General features: G+C 38.8%; 1 long non-coding RNA gene across 2 annotated transcripts in view; it reads left to right on the top strand.

Annotated features, from left to right (window-relative positions):
- The first annotated feature begins 11285 nt into the window (after positions 1-11285).
- The window catches only part of LOC118354253 (uncharacterized), a 63910-nt gene continuing 53338 nt past the window's right edge, over positions 11286-21857 (top strand). Inside the window, exons 1-3 of one of the 2 annotated variants that reach the window (XR_007409721.1) lie at positions 11286-11468; positions 12279-12373; positions 15799-20014. This is a non-coding gene — a long non-coding RNA (uncharacterized LOC118354253). Of the gene's footprint in view, positions 11469-12278; positions 12374-15798; positions 20015-21857 lie in introns of those variants that run through there. The other variant, XR_004814412.2, reaches the window with a different exon arrangement.

Below are 21857 nucleotides of genomic sequence, written 5' to 3'. Positions count from 1 at the left end.
GAAAGGCTTCCTTGATTTCTCAAGTTTAATCTAGTACTTTAATAGTACTGTGGGTGGAGTGGTTAATTATTTTTGAAGGAAAAGCCCAGAGAAGATTTTACAGAGATGACTGAAAAATGCCTGAAGAATGAATAGCAGAAAAAAAAGAAAAGCAACGATCAAAGAAATTATGCACATCCAAAGGGGCCAAATGATTTCTTGAACACGGGAATCTTATGACTATATTAGTATTACTGGAGCTTAAATTATAAAAAAAAAAATTGTTATGTAAGAAGAAATTGGCAAGTAAGCAGGAACCCAATTCTGAAGGACTTGGGAAACCTCTAACAGATTTGAAGAAGTAAAGTGGCAGGATCAGATTTACTTTTTAGAAATGCCACTTTTGCTTAAGTACAGAGAATCAACTTAGGGCAAATGATATTAAGTGCAGGAGAACTATTAGAAGACATTTCCAAAGCTTAAGAAGGAGATGATTAGATTTTGAAGTAACATAGGATCACTTTGGAAATAACGTGGAAAAATATACAGAAGAGGAAACTAGAAGTTTAGGTGAAAAAAAAATAGAGGAAAGACATTCAGGAGAAAGAAAAGAAAATATATGGGGATAGCCTACTAGTAGTCAAGGGAGAAGAAACTAAGCATGTTATTTAGTTTTCTGATCAGGATGACTGAATTGCTGAAGACCACAAATGAAGAGAGCCAAGACCAGAGGGGAAGTAGGCTTTGAAGTTGAGTTAGTTATATTGGGAACCCCAGTTTTCTCTCTCTGAAGAAATGATGGACATTTACTGTGAAGAATAAAAAGGAGCTGGTTAGGGGTGTAAGTGAAGTGACACATGTTTTGTATTACTACTGAGGGAAATGGGGGTGGGGGCAAAGAAAAGACAAGTAAAACCTTTATGAGCGATGGAGAGAGGTAAGCTGAAGTTGAAGGATGTAAACCTTCAGTGGCCCCGGTCTACAGAGTTGTATTTTTGTTGTTTTTTGTTTTGATTTGTTTTACCCAAACTCAGCCTCAGAGTACCAGAGTGGACAATTTGTATGACTGATCCACGGTGGAGAAATATGATAGAAGGATGTCATTGAAGAGGACTGGGGAGGGAAATGAGGCAATTAAGGAATACCATGGGATTATGAGGGGTTTTAAGGACTCTACACACTGGAGGTGGTTCCACAGGGAGGCAGAAAGGCAAGGTGTTGCTTAAAGAGCAGGAGAGCAGAATTTCTGATTTCTAACGTTGGGAGAAGTTTTAGTTCCTAAGAAGGCCCAGGAAGAGACATGAAAAAAGCTAGGGGGGAGCAGTGGAGGTCAAGTCTTGTGGAATTGGAGAGTTTTTTGATGAATGTCAAAGGGTATTGGAGAATTCTTTCAGATGGACAATGAAATGTTCAGGGTAATAACAAGTACTCAGGCAGAAAGAAGCTGTGACCAGGTGACAGCCCCCATGAATACGGTAGTTCTATCCTGGAGGCCAACAGATCATATACACAGAGGGTATGTGAAGAAGTAAATTGATCTTCAGTGCAGGAAGATTTTTATCTTTTGAACTAGAGTGTAAGCTTAAAAAGGTCTTAGGAGTAACCTGACTTTCTTGAAGGGTCAAAATGAGGAGGGGGATGGGGCAGTTCATCACTCTTCCAGTTGCATGATACTGAGGTGTAAGAGAATGAAAGATCATTATTTAAGAGTGCCGTAAGAAAAGTATCGCCTCTGGATTGAATTGAGAGGGAACATTTCGTATTCTGTAAAGAGATCGAAGGTGTAGTATTTATATCTTGGGATTCAGAAAGAAAAGAAATTGGGAAGGTGGAAGACGGAACAGAGCAGAAGTCATATAAATGGCCCAAGATAGCCCCGGTGGCTCCCATGTTGTTTCTTCCTAGTAGGTTAGGAGCATTGGCCCGAGGTCTGCTAGCCCCAAAATCAAATTCATACACATCTAATTGCTTTAAATATAACTGAAATAGGCATATTTTTATTTAGAGTCTGTCTACTTTACACAACCTTTGAAACTACCCGGAGTCTGCTAGCCATAGATAAGACAGACTGCAGTTAATAAGGACATAAAACTGTAGCCACCCTTTGGAGCTCTCTGACCTAGAAACTCTTCACTTTGCCACTGAGTGGCATCACCTTGACATGCAGACTCCCTTTTGGTTTCTCCTTTCCCAGGAGGTCCCTTGCCTTAGTCCCCTTGTTGATGGTGGACTTGTGTCACTGACTCTAGGTCTCTTGATGGGAAACTTCTTCCTTACACAAATCTGCCCAAGCACCACCCAAGTTTGTGTTGTTATGACCTCTCTGGTCCTGGCTCTTAATTATTAAGCTATGGTGCTTGAACTCTCCACAGCAAAGAGGACCAAGCAAAGAGCCTTAGTGATGGCAATCAATTGCAGGGATAGATAACACAGATGTGATCAACCCTAAGCTTTTAAACTTCAGGGCACGGTTATTCTGATGGTAGACCTTTAGTGGCAAAAGATGGTTAGGAACCTACAGGGTCTTCTTTCTGGTAGTACATGTTATAAAATATTATCACAAAATCAGTTTAAACAAGGAGAATACAATGCTAGCTGATAAGTAGGGATGTTTAGAGAAAAAAATAATTACGGGGGAAAAGATTTGATTAATACTATATGCTTCAAGCAAATTGATATGTTCCTAAAAAATGGTCATGAAGATTTGTATATTGCAATATATCATATTTTATGTACAATCAATTTATATAGATTTTTATGTGCATTGGGGAAACTGCATAGTTTTGAGAATCCTATGAAGTATCCTTTTGCAAAATGAAGCTTGTGTATTTATTTAAAGGAAGGCACATAGGGAAGTTTTAAATTAATACACGGATATCAAATACTAATAGTGATTGTAAAAGTACATTAAAAAGAGAACTTAGTATTCGTAGTGGGTTTCTATAGCTGCTGTAACACATTACCACAAATTTAGTGGCTTAAAAAATTGATCTGTTCTCTTATAGTTCTAGAAGTCAGAAATCCCAAATGTGTCTTATAGCCTCATACTAAGGTGTTGGCAGAGCCATGTTTCTTGTGGATGCTTCAGGGGCAAATTGACTTCCTTGCCTTTTCTAGCTTCTTAAAGCCCTCTGCACTTCTGGTTCATGGCCCTTTCAAACTGTATCACTCCAGCCTATGCTTCCCATCCTTTCCCTTCTCACGCATCCTTCTGACTTTGACCCTTTGCCTTCCTGATATAAGAGCACATCTGTTTAGATTGGGCTCACCTATTATCCTTAATAACATCTGCAAAACTCCTTGTGCCTTGTAAATTAACATATTCATAGGTTCCAGGGATTGGGATGTAAACATCTTGGGGGAGGGCATTATTTCTGTTTGGTACTGAACACCCTTTTTGAAGATCAAAGTGTTTTGGGATAAAGGTAATTATTAATAACTAAAAGTTTTTAGCTTTTTAATAACCAAATATTTGAAAGAATGAACATTAAAAATTTGACTTTAAGATTTTTATAGTGATTATTGTTTGAATCTCACAAAACTGCTCAATATTATCTGCCCCATTTTATACAATTCAATCTTACTAACTGCTTAAGTAAGGGGTGAGTAAATGGATTTAGGTAAAATACGAACCAATATGATCCTTTGTACAAAATGTTTCTAAAATTCTTATGGTTCTCTTTGAATTTCCCCCCAAACTCTCCAGATACAGAGTTGGGTGTATTTGGAACTCAAATTTTCATTTAGAAACAAAATCTAGAAGATCATGCTTACCAAAAAATATGGGTTGAAGTGTGTGTACGTGTTTGCATATGTGTATGTATATATGTGTATGTGTATTGTGTTTATGTAAATGTGTGAATGCATGTTTGTGGTGGGTGTACCAAGGGGACATTATAAAGCTACTTCCCAATCCATTTTTAAAAAGTAAGAATTCTCAGGGCTGGGATTTATACTCATGAAATTTACAGCCTGATTAGTGTTCTCTTATAACTGCAAGGGTTTCAATTATGTTCCAATCTCTGCTGGCTGTGTTTCCTTTGGACTTGGAACTTGCATTGATAGAGAGCTGGTCAATCTGACCTAGTAGGTAAGGTAAATAATGCCTTGAATCATGTGGGTTCTCAAGATAGTCACCAAGTCATTCTGAGATGACAGATGAGGGCTGACACAGCTTTTGTGTTTACCAGGTGGTGCTGAATTTAGCTAGAGCAAGAAAGGATGAGTATGGATAACGGGAAGTCAAGGGCAAGAAGTACCGCTTGAGCTTTTTTTCTTTAAGTTTTTTTAATGTCCATCTGAAGGCAAGTTAAATCTCATACATCTTGAAATTCTACAATATAACAATAGTTGTTTTAACCAAAATCACAGTTATTAACCTATGGCATAATCCTAATCAATACCCTTTGGTTCAATTTTGTGAAGTAGCAGCTAAATCATAAAAACATAAGTTCTTTGCTTTGTATTTTAAATTGATGCTGGAAAAAATGGTTGTGTTATGATTGTCTGCTGAACTTTCTTAAATTAATGTATTTCCTGAATTTAATTTAGATTTTAAAACTTTGTAATGTCAAATTTTTTAATGGGAAAAATATCTAATTTTTGAGGAAAATATGTAGATAGGTCAATGTAAAGGCTTCTGTCACACTTTTTGAAAGTTTAATTCTTTGTCAGTGCACCATTCTTCCTAAGAATAGAATACTAATAATTTCTGCCTGCAGAGGATCATGAAGACTTGGTAGTTAATGAAAACTAACTTTGAAAAAGAACTAAGTCCAACATTTTCTGCTATCTAATTATCTCAGCATAATTAACTGTTTGCTAGATTTAGCACCCAAATCCTTCTTTCCAAACTTGAATTTCATAATCCTTTTGATTACACAAACATGATAGTCTTTCATAGATGTGAACTAGAGAGAGTGCATAAGGAATAATTAGGTTCACCTGGATTCCTTTCTTTCTTTCTTTTTAACTTTATCTCCATCGCCCTAAACTTGGAATACAAATTTAAAATATTGCTCCTCTTCAGACCATCACACCATCATTATTTCTTCCTTCTCAGTAAAATGCAACCTCTAAGATGTGTCTAAATAAAAACAAAGAAATCACACATTTGAAGATAATTAATGCTTTTGCTTGAGAAAGATTTACCCATTCTCAAGATACATTTCTATGTCCATTACAATCAGTGTTAATCATTTGGGTATCTCCAAACCCTTGATCAGACGTTCACATTTTACCCCCAAGAGTGTTAGTTTGAAATTCATCAGAGATTTTTAAAGTGTCAAGGAGCAGGAGAGCAAAGAGCCTAATATACTTTCTTCTTGACCACTAATGCAAGTATGATTAGAGCCATAGAAAAGGCCAGTAAATGAGAAAAATGCAAATGTTCATCATATTCCATTGCTGTTTTGACACAGCAATTAGATTTGTGCAGAACAGCAAGATTGTTCCAATTCTATTCTCCCAAACATAAGTCTTAAAAAAAGAGGTTACATTTGTGACTGTAGCTCGTGGAGCATCCAATCTGGCATCCTGAAAATCCATATGTAAGCCACACTTATATCTTAAACCTGTCAAACAAATAAATGTACAGAAGCAGTAATTTATGTACTTTATAGACTGTTTTGCCCTTTTAGAGCAAAAGCCTAATTTTCAAGTGTTGCTATTTTAACTTCTGGCAGTGCCTGGGAGATAACTGAGGTTCAAAATGTGAATTTTACAAGTAAAATGTGATTCAAAAATTGATTTACCCTGTTCTCACTACATGTGAGACAGAGAAGAGAAATGCTGGGTGTTTGTGAGCTTTAGGCAAGGGGAAACATATTGCTAAGTACAGAAGCCACGCAAAACTTTGCGGGTTTTCAGTTTAGAAGTGAACTTGAGCCTTTCCCAGTTCAAGATCTGTTTAGGGCCGGCAAAACATGACTTTCTGATTCAAAGAAATAAGGCTTAAAAAGGCTTATAAAACAGGCTCACAGGCTTCTTGTACATCAAATAGCTCTTACACAATGGCATTTAGATGATTTAAGTGTAAATGAATCAAAGACATATGGATTGCATTTCCCTTGAAATACGCATGGGTTTTAAAATGAAGGGAAAACATACTTGCCAAAATCCTTTTTGGGTTGCGCTGCATCAAAAACATTTGGAAATGACTTTAAATGTTTGGAAGAACCCCAGACACTGGGTTCAGTCACCCCTGGAGATTAAATCAGTGTCCTTCATCCAATGATAACTAGGCCCCTGTTTTGCAAAGACATTTCTTAAAAATGTCAAGTCCCCAAACTGACACTCCTGAAAACTGACTTTTTTGATGTTTGAATTGCTAATTCAATGCTAGGGTCTTATTATGGAGGCTTCCCCAGAGACTAGGAATCCATTTTGTGTTATTTAAGCCACCAGAAGCACATTTCAGTTTTGCCCAATTTCTTAAATGTGGTTAAAAATGTAAGTTCTTTCTGTTCTGGAGGTAAAAAAAAAAAAAAAAATAGTGGTTCTAGGAGTCCAAAAGGAAATCAAGTTCTGAGCTGAATGAAGGGACTATATGATCAAGAAGATAAAAATGGAAAACTTGTTTTTTCCTGAAAATGTATTCAGGCACAAGTTCTGACATCATGTGACTGTTAGCATACTTCAGAAAAAAAAAAAAGGGAGGGAGAAAAGGAAGGAAGGAAAGAAGAAAACTGGATGGTAAAATGTCTTTGGTGATAAAAAGAAAGATTGTGAGTGAAATACAGAAATTAAATTTAACAGAAATGGGCAGTTTCATGAAAATAGCTATGCAGAAATAATAACAAAACACCAAGCACAACAAATTGAAAAAGACTGGTGCACAGAAAGGTGATATGTTGAAATGAATCAAGCATAGGTTAGCATAAATGATAAACAAAGCATCAAGAGGAAGTAGAGAAGGGGGGAGCTGTACTACTGGAAGTAAATGTGTTAGATGTTAAAATCAAGAAAAGGGAAAAAAAACAAAAAACAAAAAAAAAAAAAACCAAACATAGGACAATACCCAAAGTGACAGAAAGCCTACAAAGGCACTTAGTAGTTAGGGGAAGAATAATAAAAGACCATCTAAAACATGTGAGAGGCTGTTATTTAAGTCTGTGCGGCCGAACAGCTTATATTAAAAATTCTAGATCTGATTCTCCATGCAGTTCTGATGTGAGAGGAAACAGCTTTCAAAATTGTTTAATGACCTCCTGATAGGAAGGTTAACAGGATAATCACGCAGTTCACTGGAGGATGGACAGCAACTCTCAGCGTGTCCCTCACTCAATGTGTGATTCCAATATTCTCCTTTACAGGGAAGTGTAAAATCATTGTGCTACTCGAAGGCATTAGTCAGAAAGTTGGGATGCTTTTAATGAGGGAAGTTCAACATAAAAGGGAAATGAGGAAGAAAAGGGGTTTAAAAAACCCGAGCTCTTTTCGCTTAATTCTCCTCTGCCTAATTATGGGGGTGTCTGGGGGGACTGAGCCTCTCAAGGTTTCAATTTGCTGTGCTCTCCTCTCACTTTTGCCTGGGTTGCTCATGGCCTGGTTGGTAACTAGTGTGACTTTCTCTGCTTCTGACATGTTACTGCTCCTCCACTCTGCTCTCCAACCATTTTCTTGTCAAAGCAGGGGAAAGAGTCCCCACCTTCCCTTCTGTTATGCAGACCACAAAGCAATACTGCTTTGCATTGTCAGTGTCCTGTGGAGACTCTAATGAGAATGGTCTCCATGATCGCCTCCTCCTGATAGTTGTGGTCTTAGTACCAACGGGATGTGGGAGAGTGAGGATGGGGAAGGGGAAGGGAGGGAGGCAATCCAATCCAATGAATACTCTGAGCATGCTCATCAGCCATGGAATAACACCAATCATTCCTTTTCTTCTTTGATGACCCATTATCTTGCCTAGACTTGGATTCTCTGACTTCTGAGAAACTCTATTAGTGCCAGGTGCTGTAACAAACAACCCCAGAACCTTAGGGTCTTTATTCAATAACAGTTTTTCTTCTGGTTAATATCACGGTCTGTGTGGCAGGCAACTTCCCACCCCATGATTGTGGAATCCCAATTCTTTTATCTTGTGGTGGGATCACCTTCTAGGGCCTTTTCAGAATCTATGGCTGTATAATCTGTGTTTAAGTGGCTGACCAGCAAAGAGTGAGGAAGATCACATGCTACATTCTATGTCCATGACTGGAAATGGTGAACGCGACTTCCATGACACGGCACCAGTCTAACTGCAAAGGATGCTGGAAAATGTTTTGTTTTTTCTTTTTTTTTTTTCTTTTTTTCTTTTTCTTTCTTTCTTTCTTTTTTTTTTTTTTAAGTGTCCTGAAGGAAGAATTGTGATTGGTGAGCTTTTGGGCAGTCTCTGCAACATTGACCAAGGGGCCTTGCCATCCCTAATGCAAATTAATCCTTAGTGGATCTGTCTTCCCAGTTTTTGCCATATGTTCAGATATGTCTGTGTTTAAGAACATTATTTAATGTGGAAACTGAGACAGATTACTTAAATATACAGAGCTAATAAATGACAGAACTGGAATGTAACTGAAATTTTTCTGAATCTCAACTTATGTTCTCCCCCTAAATTTTATACTTTGGGGCATGGCAATAGGGATAAGATCAGATTGGGAGGAAAAGGACTCCTTTGCTTTGCACCCCTGGAGCCCTCTGAGATATCAGAACCTCTCTGATATCAAAGATTTGGGACAGTACTATAGCTAAGACATTTAAGGATAATTCATTTAGAGAAAACGCTGAGATTGATTGTCTCACACTGGTGGGGGAATGAAAAACACTAGGAGATAGTGAATGTCCCACGCCATTCTCCAAATTGGACATGGTCAAGTGGCCACGTCTACTGACCTCAGAAAATATCTTTAATTACCCCCCTTTTGACCAGAAAGCCAAAGCAAAATGTCAAGGGAAGATCACTGAGAAAGAAAGACAATATATGGGATTGAGCCTGGATTTTACTGTTGCCCTTATACAGTAGTTTTTCCTTTTAGCAGCTGTGTAGGTGTGGATGCTTCAACTCACAGAGCCTCCATTTTCTTGTTAGAAAAACAGGAGTGCTGAAACTTCATGCTCAAGGCAGTAAGGATTAAAGAAGTCAATAAGGGTATGATGCCTAATAGACATTGCAACTGAGGGTTAGTCCATTTTCTCTTTTTATTAATTCTCATTCATAAGTGTTGCATCAAGGGGAGGCATCATGGTGCAAAGATAATTATTCTGGATGCTATGGAAAATTGAGGCAAAATGGTATGAATTAATTTATTCATTTATCATTAATAATTCACTTTTTCGTGCATCCATCCATTCATCCATTCAGTAGTTTATCATTCTTTCATACATTCACCAAATATATACTCACTATGGTAAAACATCATCATGAACACTGGGGAAATCCAAAAAGACAACATGAATCCTGCTCTTAGGATCTGTGTCTTCTAGTGGGGGGACAGCCATACACACATCATGGAAATTATAAGGTGGAGCATGATAAATGATATAGACATTTAAAAATTAACAGGTAGTGCAGAAGAGGGAAGATAGAGCAGGGAATATGAAAAGTGTTAGAGCATCAGCAGCATTTGTGTTGGAACAGTGGTGGCTCCAGGATTTCTGAGTAAGAGGAATTAAAAAACGTTTTTTTGTATGAGTATAGTTGACAAACAATGTTACATCAGTTTCAGGTGCACAACATAGTGATCCAACTTCTCTATATGTTACGCTAGGCTCACGACGAGTGTAGCTACCATCTGTCCCATTACATTGCTATTACAATATCATTGCCCATATTCCCTGTGTTGTGCCTTTTATTCCCATGACTTATTTATTCCATAACTGGAGGCCTGTATCTCCCACTCCTTTACCCATTCTGCCCATCTCCCCACGCTTCTCCCCTCTGGCTACTATCAGTTTGTTACTTGTATTGATACGTCTGATTTTGCCTTGTTCAGTCATTTAAGATTCCACACAGGAATGGAATCACGTGGTATTTGTTTTTCTTAGTCTGACTTATTTTCACTTAGTAGAAGACCCTCTAGGTCCATCTGTGTTGTCACATATGGCAAAAAGCTCATCCTCTTTATGGCTATGTAATATTCCTCTCTGTGCACCAGCATGCATGTATACATCTTATCACTTGGGTTGCTTCCATACCTTGACTATTGTAAATAATGTTGCAGTAAATAAAAGGGTGCAGGGCACCTGGGTGGCTCAGTCCATTAAGCATGGGCTCTTGGTTTCCACTCAGATCGTGATCTCAGGGTCCTGGGATTGAGCCCTGCACCCATCTCTGCACTCAGTGGCAGTCTGCTTGTTCCTCCCTCTCCCCCTTTGCTCCCCTCTCTGCTCATATGCACATGTTCTCTCTAATAAAATCTAAAAAAAAATATAAAAGGGTGCATTTATCTTTTCAAATTTTTCTTTGGGTAAATACTCAGTAGTGGAATTAATGAATCATATGGTAATTCTAGTTTTATTTTTTTGAGGAACCTCCATACTGTTTTCCACAGTGGCCTACCAACAGAGCACGAAATTTCCTTTTTTTCCCCACATCCTCACCAACATTTATTTCTTGTCTTTTTTATTTTAGCCATTCTGGCAGGTGTAAGGTGAAATCTCACTGTGGTTTGGATTTGCATTTCCCTAATGATTAGTAATGGTGAACATCTTTTCATGTGTCTATTGGACATCTGTATGTCTTCTTTGGCAACACGTCTGTTCACGTCCTCTGCCCATGTTTTAATCGGATTGTTTATTATTTTGGTGTTGAGTTGTAAAATTCCCTTTGGAGCAACAATCTGATTGGCAGAAGCAATGGTATTTCTTTTGAAGCCATGTTTGCATAGCAAGAACACCAAATTTTCTCAGGATGTGTGTTACAACAAATAAAGAGAACCAGTTTTTTCAAAGATGCTTTTGTTCAAATTTTTTTCTTATAAAAAAATCTAATAAAACATTTTTTCTCCTTTATTTGCTGAAAAATTAATAATTATAATTTTTGGTTAGGTTATTTAAGGGGCTAGATTAGTCAGCTTGAGCTGCCATCATAAAATACCATAGACTAAGGTGACTTAAGCAACAGAAATTTATTCCTCACAGTTTCAGAGGCCTCAAGTCCAAGATCAGGTTGTCAGCATGGCTGAATTCTGGTGAGCGCTCTTGGCCCGGCTGGCAGGTGACTGACTTATCAAAATGTCCTTTCATCACAGAGAAAAGAGCTCTGATGTCTCTTCCTCTTGTTACATAACCAGTTCTAATGGATTAGGGCTCCACTCTTATGACCTCATCTAACCTTAAAGGCCCATCTCCGGATACAGTCGCACTGAGGATTAGGGCTTCAACGTATAAATTTGGGGGTGGGGGCGGAACACAATCCAGTCGATAGCAGGAGCTGACAGAAAGAACCTCACCTCTTGGTGCTCTCTCTGCCTTGGAAACATGAGTATGATTCTGTCTGAGAACAGATTGGAGAGGTAATGGGAGCAGCACAATCTGCTTTACCAAGTTATGTCTCAGAGTTGTCACAATTAAAAAGCTCAAGTGTACAATTCCAGTATCATTTGCATACTTGTCAAAGGCAATATCTATCTGAAATAGTAGGAACTGACTCTATTCTTTCCTTTTAGGTAAACCTATAAAGATTCTCATAAGAATAAAAATATAAATTTTGACATTTTCTGATTGCTGGTTTTATAGAAAACCAACACCAGTTTTTACAGATTAATAAATAATTTCACAGCTTTTTTGGGGAATTTTTTTTAGGTTTTGTTTTGTTTTGTTTTTTGCATGTCTTAGAGATTTTTGAGCCTATACACTCTAATCATGATTAATGGCATGTTTCTCAAAAATCCACATGCATGGTTTGTAGCAAAAAAAAAAAAAAGTAATCACTGTTAGCGGACTAAGGAGGGTAGGAACAATATGAACTTTTATAAGTCAAAAGTTAATTTCACAGAGGTGCTGCCTTTCCAAATAAACCACCTATTTGGTAAAACTGTTGGCAATGAAATATAAAAAGGAGTTCCAGTTCTTTAACTCATGTATCATGAGTTTAACCCATGTTTAAGTCCTATATCATGACTAAAATTCTGCTTTGTAATTCACATTCAGTTCTCACTCTACTTGTTTTGTACTGAATACAGCTCTGCTGTGCTATAAAAAGATAATTTGGACAGGATATCTGTTGGTTTTAGACTGTTTGTTTTTGTGTCCCCTCGGTCAGACTCATCCCTTGGGAAATGCTGGCCCCTGGGAAATCACATGGTGTGTCCTCTTTCCTCTAGTCTGGCATCTTCATGCAACTGAAACGATGTTCCACTCAACAGTGATGACTCTGGAGAGAAAAGAAATCACAAATGGGACAAATGCAGCTTAAGAGGTATGTGCAGAAAGAGGGGCAAGGTCAAGAAGGTAGTTTGTGAGAAATAGGAAAAAGGTGCAATTTCCCTTGGGTGGACACAGCCAACCCCATGCCAGGGTGTGTGGTTTGGCAAACAGAGCAAAGGCTGCATTTAGTTCCCATTTCCTCTTTTAGGTGGGCAACTGCCTACAGTGGTCTTGGGCAGAGCCAACTTAAGGCCTAATTTGAGGGATCAGCTTTTAACAGTACCCACTCTTACACTTTGCACATAGTAAATAGTTGGGAGATGATAGTTATGAATGAATAGTGTAATGATTATATTTGAACAGTAACCAATCCTTTGCAGAAGACCGTATCCCAGAATGAGTTACAAGTCCAGCTTCTAAAAGTTTTCTATTAATCTGGCAGAAAAGCATCTATGAGTAGCACAGTAAATCTATAAAATTCTCCTCTTAAAAAAAGATGAATAACTTCAGGAAAAAAGAAAAAAGGAATCAGTGTTATTTGCTCCATTTTCTGATCTGTCCAGGTAAATTTAGATTTGGGATTACTTAGATTTTTGTGTGAAATAAAATGATATTTTCCCTTGCTAAAGTCACTTAACAAGCCTGTGTGCAAAATCAGAGGCTGAGTGTAGGCCCTTTGCTCTTGGAGAATTCTTCAACAACTATGGTGGGGGGAAGGGGGCAGCATTTGCAGTGTGTGCCTAAAGGAAGACAATGGTTATCCTCACAGGTCTCCTTAGTCTCCTCAGACTGGCTATATAATATTCAGAATCCTCAAGGCAAAATAATAAAGTAGGGGCCAGTGCAGTGGGGAAGGTGGTCTCCCCTTTGCACAAATGAATAGGTGTCCCCTCAAGGGACACGATCTCGGTGGTGGTACACACTCAGTATTTGGATCTGAGATGGGCAAGAAGCCCACTCCCAATTCCTGCCAAACAGCCCAGAGCCCTGCCAGCAAGGGGAAGGGTGGCCCACCTACTGTCCCACCCTGGGATGTTGTGGGCAAGGACTGCCCTTTCTGTATTAATGCTGGAATCCCAGCCACAGGGAATCATAAGAAAAGCAGTTTTTGACCTTGACCTTAAAGAATCTCATTTCAATGGTCTGGAACAGAGGAAGAGGTAATAGAGACAAGCCACTGGCTGAGGAAAAAGCACAGTGTGAAAACCCAGGCTTACAGAATGCTGGTCAGTGGAGGGCACTCTGCTGGTTGTGGAGTAGAAGGTGAGGGTGGCTGGAGATAAATCTAGAGTGACATTCCTTCATTCAGTAATCATTTATTAAATGCCTATCAGGTCTCAGGCCCTGTGCTAAATGCTGCAGATATAATGTTGAGCGAAGTCCGATGTGTTCTTTACTCCCATGGGGCTTATAGCTAATGAAAAAATTAGGGTCAAATTGAGGAGGTTCTTGAATGTCATTTGCATTCAGAGTTTCTCTGTAGACCTGAAAATCTCTCAAGTCAGAAATATTTATCTTTCATTTCCTGTAACTTCTACTATTGCCACCTATGTTTAAATTATTTATTTTTTTAAAAATTATTTCTTTTTCTACATTGTGTTTATTACATTTGTCCCTCTCTTATCAATACTAAGGGATGATGTATTTATTTATTCTCAAATTTATTTATTTTTTATTTTTTATTTTTTTACCACTTTCCACTCTTTATTGTGAGTAATAGTGAAGACAGTAATGCATTACTGAGGAAGGCTTTGCCAGAAGTCACTTGCTGTCTTGATGACTGGAATTCAAAGCATATTACCCACTGTTAAACTTTGCTAGCCGCCCCAGCAATGTATTTTGCCCATATATACCTGCAATAATTACTACAGAATGTAACTACCACATGGGAGACTGTTTTTATGGGAAAATTCACTCAAGAAATTCTGAGATAATAACATCTGTGACCTCCTAGGGACAAGTCTTTCCTGGTATAATGATAGAAGGGTCTTCTTTTTGGTCACTTTCCACAACATGTGTCAGGCCAGCCCTCTAAAGTGAAGAGCAGGATCTAAGATTAACCCTGAGGTGTGGATATGGGAAGAGTGAAGAACAGAGTAGGGGATATATAAAACAGTGGAAGATTGGGGAGAACAAGCTTATGGGGTGGGGAGGGGGGGCACAGAAGTGGAGACTATGGACCACCAGTAAACAGTGAGTACCTGAAGCATAACAGAAGTAAGAACCAAGAAATTGGGGAAAGAGGAGGAAATTAGGAAACTAGAAGGCAAAGGGTTAGCTTGGTCTCATTTTCCTTCCCTGCAGTACTAACAAACATCCTGCCCAACTATGAAAGCCGCCTCAAAATCATAATACTTGAATAACAGGGGCATCACCGGATGTAGGATCGATAGTCTGAAGGTCAAAGGACAAGCCCCAGTTCTCCCATTTACCAGCTGTGTGGCCTTGGCTGAGTTACTCCAACTCTCTGAGCTCTGGCTCTCTACCTAAAAAGTGGGTGACACTAATGGCCCCAGACTTAGATGGTTATTTTGAGGAATAAATGAAGCTATGTGTGTGGAATACAGAATGTAAGCTCCACACAGGTAGAGAGTTTGTCTTGTTCACTGCTGGATTCCCAGTGCTTTAGGCAGTTCCTAGTACTCTTCAAGGGGTAAACAAAGGATTAATGAATAAATAGGAAAAGATTTGTAAGTGGGGTGGCATTTTAAAATGCCTAATCCATGGGTTGTCTGCCGCTAATTAAGCTACTCTAATGGTTACAAGAAATGAAGATTATAGAAGAGTGAAGTTGTCTGAACTCGAGTCCCAACGCTGGCACTCACCATTTTTGTAACCACAGGCAAATTTTGGCCTCAGTTTCTTTTTCCATGAAATTTGTGTAATTCTAAGTACTCACTCATGGGATTACTATGAAGATAAGACAAGATGCAAAGCAATTTGTGCCTGGCACACAGTAAATGCTCAGTAAACATTAGGTGCAATGACGATGGTGATAACTTTGCTACTGAGGGCAGTTCTCAGCACTCCAGGAAGATTTTAAGCTACCCAGAGACAAAATCATCCTCTGCTGTTGCCAAAGCTGGAGCATGAAGCGGTGCTCTTTGTGAATCTTCTCTAGCCATCTTAGAAGGGTGTGTGTGGCCCCAAGTCTGGCAGGGACAGAGCTGAGCAGAGCTGTTCACAGCAAATCTGTGATGATGATCTTCTCATCTGTCTTCTAAGCTGTGGGCGGCTCCTTCTTTGGGAAGCAAGTTATAATCAGAACTTGGAACAAGCTACCTTCCAAACAATGCTCTCATTGCCTTTTCTGCCATTTAATTAATGCCAGTCTAATTTTATAGAAAGTATCTAAATATGACTTATGCATATTTGTACCTATATTTTTCTGTAAGTCCTGCCATGAGGTATATATCCATTTAAATCCTATCCTTCTGATAAATATCTCTGGCCTGAATACTTAACATTATTTTTTAGAATCGCATTTTAGGGAACTTAGCAAGTAGAGGGATGGATATTGCTCAAGCCAACCCGCAAGTTATCACTGACCAGGACCAAAAGGTGAACCTCTTATTTCTTCCAGATTGTATTTGGCTGTGGGGATTTAGGTAAATTTCAGCTGATGGTACTCAAGATCCCCTTTGCTCATGCTTTCCTTCCAGTTTTTGTCAATCTAACTCAAGAAACAGCAGTCCATGGGCTGCCACTGGAAGGTTATGAGGATAATGATCCATGCATTCTGTTTTTAACTTTCTTTTTAGTACGTATACATTTAACTCAGGCCATGATTTAAATACATTCAAATCCTGAAAGAGTTGCACCATCACCCTTGCAGGTTTAGCTCAGATCAACTGGGTGTAGTGGAGTGACTTTGCTGAGCTTTTCTCTGACTAAATTTGCACTGTGTCTGTAAGTAAGCATGTGCACCAGCAAGCTGATTTTATTAGAACTTTGAAGACCTAGTAGAAAAGCTCCTTCTTTTTACCAAACATGGATTTAAAAAATTACACAGAAATCAGCATTGTCAAGTCACATGAAGTGCAATTATAAGCAGAAGGCTTGAAACCTGTTTTTGCTTAAAGCATTTATTTGATTTAGCAAAAACAACAGCAATAAATTGTATTCGAAAGCACTTTTGATCCCTTGCAACAGTATTATTACGAAGAACAGGGTCTATATAGTATCCTCCCTTTTTCGTTTGGGTCCGTTTTCCAAAGCATCCAAATCTGTGTTTACAATTCTGGAGACAAAGGATTATTCAGACTCTAGTTAGTGCCCAGTACTTGGAAATTGGTATTATGAGACAATTATTATTACACTGACTTTACATTTTTATTTTCTTGAAATCTTCCCAGAGATTCCAGAGCAGAATCCTAGAGATTAAAACGCAAAAATACATCAATAAAATTTTTAACACAAACATTACTGAAATGTTCTGTCTCCCTCCTGAAATTTTTGGGTTTATTTCATCTTTTCCCCTTATTCTTCTTTTCCACAATAATCCTTTTAACATTTTGAGACCCTAGGTGGTCGGTGCCTATAATCAATAAATGATAATAACAGGACAGTAAGTTGAGGACTACATCTTTGGCTCCAAGTTCACCATACGAATAATTCTTGAATGGCTATAATTCTGTTTGATTTTTTTTTTTCTGATGTAGTCCTGTCATGTAAGACCTATGCTGCATTGATTCTTTCCTCTTCCTTTTGCTAAATTATCACTCCACAAATAGATGACTTTTAACATTGCTCCAATCCTTTGTTTAACTAACATAAAATCATTATTTAGGGTCTACGTGATGGAGGGTACATGCCAGTTACAAAACTGTCATTTTGCTTTTGTTTTGTTTTGTTTTGTTTTCCAACAACCTTATCAGGAAGTCAAGGCAAATGGCGGAGTCTCTGTTTTAAATGATGACTCTGAAATGTGGACAGGTTAAGTGGTTTGTTCATGGTTACCTAGTCAGTGACACGGCAGCAGAGGGATTCAGGTCTCCTGAATCTACACGGGTACAAGATTCTCTTTATTACCCTGCACAAAATGGTAATTGTCAGATTAGACAAACTCTAAGTAGAAGGTTGGCCAATTTTGTGACGAGATGGCTATAGTAGCAAAGGATACTTGTCCCCTTAAGTTTATTATGGCAGGGCTGGACAGCTAGCTCCCTGGACACTCTCTGGAATTAGTCTTAAGGTGTGATGGTGATTTCAGGCATGCTAGAATTTAGCATCAGAGACCTGGGGAGGTCCAGGTAGTGGACTGGAATAGCTGCAGCTATTAAATATCTAGGTCATCTTTTATAGAGGGTTGTAATATATACTCTAGCTTCTGATTTCAGTGCTGCCAGGAAGGAAAAAAAAATCCATCTTGCTAAAATGTAGTCAGACAGCAGTTTGTCTTTCCAAAACATTATTAGGTATTATTACAGAATGTGAACACCTTTCATTCCTGACAAACAGGAAATGTATGCTGCACTACTGGTCTGTCAATCAGAGTGATAGCATCAATTTTATGGTTTTTAATTCATCCCCACCTCCTGCCGAGCCTTTTGCTCATCCAAAATTATGAATCTTAAAAGGTACGTGATTAAGAAGAAAAAAAAAATATGTCTCTGCCTGTGTGAACTCCCTTGTGAAGAGCTTGGAGGCAGATATTTAAGAGATTTGTAAAGCGTGCCCTGACCGCGCAATGATTTGGACGAGTGACTTACATTTCCTGCAGCTGGGAGTGCCCCCTCATGCTTTTGCTCTAGTATTTTGCTAGCAGCTCAAGCAAAGATTTTTTTTTATATGCATTGACACCTTTACATTTGTTAAGGAGCAGAGAGAAAATAAATAACGTATTAAATGCTGTATTTGTCAGTTCATGATGCTTCAGTTACATTTTCAATTTAAGTTTTCAGAGTCTGGTTCTTTAGCTGTGGTCTTTTGTTGCTTTTGATATATGTGAAATAATAAATACAAAGCCAATTCTGGAGCTTAGCTTTGAATGCATCAGAGCAATTTTTCTTACAGTTCTTTTCTTTCCACCCCTTAACTCTTTTCTTCAGCATGTAATGAACATGAAGAGCATTGCTAGTGTCAGGAGGAAGTGAGGCTGTTTATAAATAAATAAATAAATAAATAAATAAATAAATAAATAAATAAATAAATAAATAAAGTATGCTTGTGTGTGGGGGTGTGTGTATGTGTGTGGAGTGTGACACACACACACACACACACACACACACACACACACAGTGTCTACATCTTCTCAGTAGGTGGCTTGGGAGCCTGGGGTGTGTGAATCTGTCCTCCATGCTCCTCTCCTGTTTCTGGTGAGGAGCCATTTTTCTTGTTTTTCCTATGCAGCTCCACCTGGACTCCATTTGCTGCCACAAACTCTGCAAGTATCACACACGTATTTAAGATTTAGGAATGTGATCTGATAATTGCTGACTGGAAGGTGAAAGAATAATTACAAATTGGTTAAGGTCAACTCTTCCCTTTTCTGCTGACCACAAAGTGAATGCTCTGTCTGTGACAGATAATTCTTTATCTGCTTATAGCACATGATGACGTATTTGATGGGACTTTGTGTAATGAGGACTTTCAATATGTGGTGGCCTCTATGTTTAAATCACTCTTGGTCCTTTCAGTCTTAGCTTTAACATTTTGAGTTCCTGAGTGCTTGAGCAAGAGTGCATGGAGCCTTGAAGTAACCCATGTGGCATTTGTTTGTGAAGAATTTTTCATTCTGCTTTTACCACACTTTCTCTATGATTCAGAATTGAAGTATGCTGATTCTCTTCCATGTAAGAAAGCAAATGTAGAACATGAGCAAGAGTTCCTTCCCGGTTTGGGCACTAGTGTAAAACACTGACTTTTGAGAGTCATGGTTCAAGGCATGTGCAAAGGTGGCTCACGCAGCAGGGTGTGCCTGACGGGGAGGAAGGCAGTGCGCTGCACAAAAGCTGCCCTCCCCATTTGGGAAGAAAGAAGGTATCATGGATCCTGTCAAAGGAGCTGTCTGTGAGGGCATAGCTACACCCGTCTTTCCTTGTGTATGTGGTGTTAGCATTTCCAAAGTGTATTTATGAACTCTCTCACTTGCTTCCTGTTATTGTGTCACCATGTTACTAAAGGGAAGGGCACTGAAGCTTAGAGAAATCAAGCGGCTTACTTTAAAGTCATGGAGATGGTAAGTGGCAGAGCTGGATTTTGAACTCATGTTTTTGGACTCCCAAATCTAGCACCCTTTTCTCTACCCAGTGGTTGCTTATTATTAGAACCACTTATTTGGCACTTAATTCTATTTAAATTCTCAATTAGATTACTCGATTATGAATTCCTTAAGAACACTGACCAGTTTATGACAGGGACTTACACATGGTATACACTCGATGAGTACACCTGTTTTCCTCATTCTCCCTTTATGTGGTATGGCATTTACTCATAACACAAATGTTTACAGGCTTTAGAGGGACTTACGTTGGATATTGGAAACACAAGGTGATTGTTTTGGACTGAAGGTCCCCCAAATTCATATATTGAAGCCCTAACCCCCTGTGTGGCTCTATTTGGAGATTGGGCCTCTAAGAAAGTAATTAAGATTAAGTGACATCATTAGGATGGAACCCTGATCTGATAGGATTAGTGTTTTCATGAAAAAAATAAACTACAATACAAACAAACAAAAACAAAATACACCACCAGAGAACTCCCCCCACCCTCCCCCCCCCCAATGTCCTCTGTCTCTCCCAGCCATGTCACTTGTACTGAGGGAAGGACAAGTGAAGACGGAGCAAGAAGGCAGCTATCTTTAAGCCAGGAAGAGAGTCTCACCAAAACCCAAATCATCTGGCACCCTGAACATGGACTTCTAGCCTCCAGAATTGTGAGAAAATAAGTTTCCGTCATTTAAGCACGCAGGCCATAGTACTTGGTTATGGCAGCCCAAGCCAACTAATACAGTGAGTAACATCAAATCTTATTCAAGCAGGTCATTATCCTGTGAGGTCGATGGAGAATGGCCATGGAAATATAGCTGAATTGGATATATGCTCATGTGCTTTGTCCCTTTGCAAGTGAAAGTCAAGGTTATTGACAGTGGCCCCAAAGTGCCCTTGAAGTCAAGATGGCCCAAAACATTTTGTACTGTTTAGAATCGCATGCAGCGGTATTTGAGTATGCATGGTTAAGGTTAAAAGTGAGAATGATGGCAAAGGTCTTCAAAGAGAAGATGAGAGTCTGTGTCTTGAAGAATGAACAGTAGTTTTATAGAAAATAAGCTGAAAGAAAGCACATAGAAGACAGAGATACAGGTGAACTCAGTAAAATCCTGGATTCTGGAGACTAATTAATTCATTATTACCAGAGCCTACAATGTACATGGAGGAGATACAGAAGGTGAGGTTGGAAAGATTAGAGAGAGCCAGCTCTTTAAAAATCTTCATCTGTTAAGCTTACAAATCAGATTTCAGACAGTAAGTAACATGGATGACGTAAAAGATTTTTAACCTGTGTAGTCTTGGAATTAGATTGGCAGGCTAGAAATGTACTCTTGATGCACTGTGGAGATTGTATAGGAACCCAATCTTGGGCTTAGGGCTTGGGATGGGATTTAAGGTAGTGATGCTGAACCATAAATTCTCTAGGAAAGATTACAGAAAAGCAGTCATGAAGCTGCCTTTGATTACCTCCTTAGCTAAAGGACAGAGCTCAAATTTTCAATCACTTCAGAATTCAAGTAATACTTCCTCCTTTTTATTATGGCACTGGAATAACTTATTTCTAGAAAAGAAATGACTTACTGTTCTTGTGGATACCACACATCATGAATGACACCCTTGCTCTGGTCCTCATCAAAACCAGAGTGGCTCCAAAATGAGCAAGCTGGTGGTCTGGTGAGAAATTCAGCATTCTCTATTTCTTCTTTTGAATACTCCTTGGTTTCATTTTTATGAGGTACCACATTTTGCTGTGCCTTTTGCTGAATCTGCTTGAATGTTCTTAATCCAGTGTTTCAGAGGGCAGTAAAAAGAACAAGCAAACATCTTCACTGAGCAATTACTAATCAAGCCCTAAGCCCAACAGGATTCATAAAAAATATAACCTTCCCTTCGCCTGGCCAGGATGCTGTAGACTGGAACTAGCTGAAATACGGGAGGAAGTTGATGTGTTTGTGGTGTGAACTGGACTTTTTTCTGCGTGCCTGATGGGTTTTAGAACCATTGTAAAATCACTACTCTTAGACCCTCCTGAGAGTAACTGATGTGTGAGAAAGGTGGACAGCTTTGTCTTGTGATTAATATGCCTTCTCCACTCAGTGCTGTGTTCATTCTTTCCTCTTCGAACAAAATACCAGTCTACAGGAGAGGGGCTGTTCTCACTTTTAGGTGTCACATGGAGTCCTCGAAACTGACTTTTACCTGTTAGTGCTAACTAACAGCAGTGATGATTGGTTATCGTGACACCTGCAGGTGCCTTTCTTCCTGGGCACTTATTATCAATCTGGGAATCTCATCACCCCAGTCACCCTAGAATGTTTCCTTATG

The sequence above is a fragment of the Canis lupus genome, chromosome 3 (genome assembly GCF_003254725.2).
Source record: "Canis lupus dingo isolate Sandy chromosome 3, ASM325472v2, whole genome shotgun sequence".
Taxonomy (NCBI): domain Eukaryota; kingdom Metazoa; phylum Chordata; class Mammalia; order Carnivora; family Canidae; genus Canis; species Canis lupus.
The sequence above is the reverse complement of the archived record's forward strand: the minus strand, read 5'-3'. Positions and strand labels throughout refer to the sequence as shown.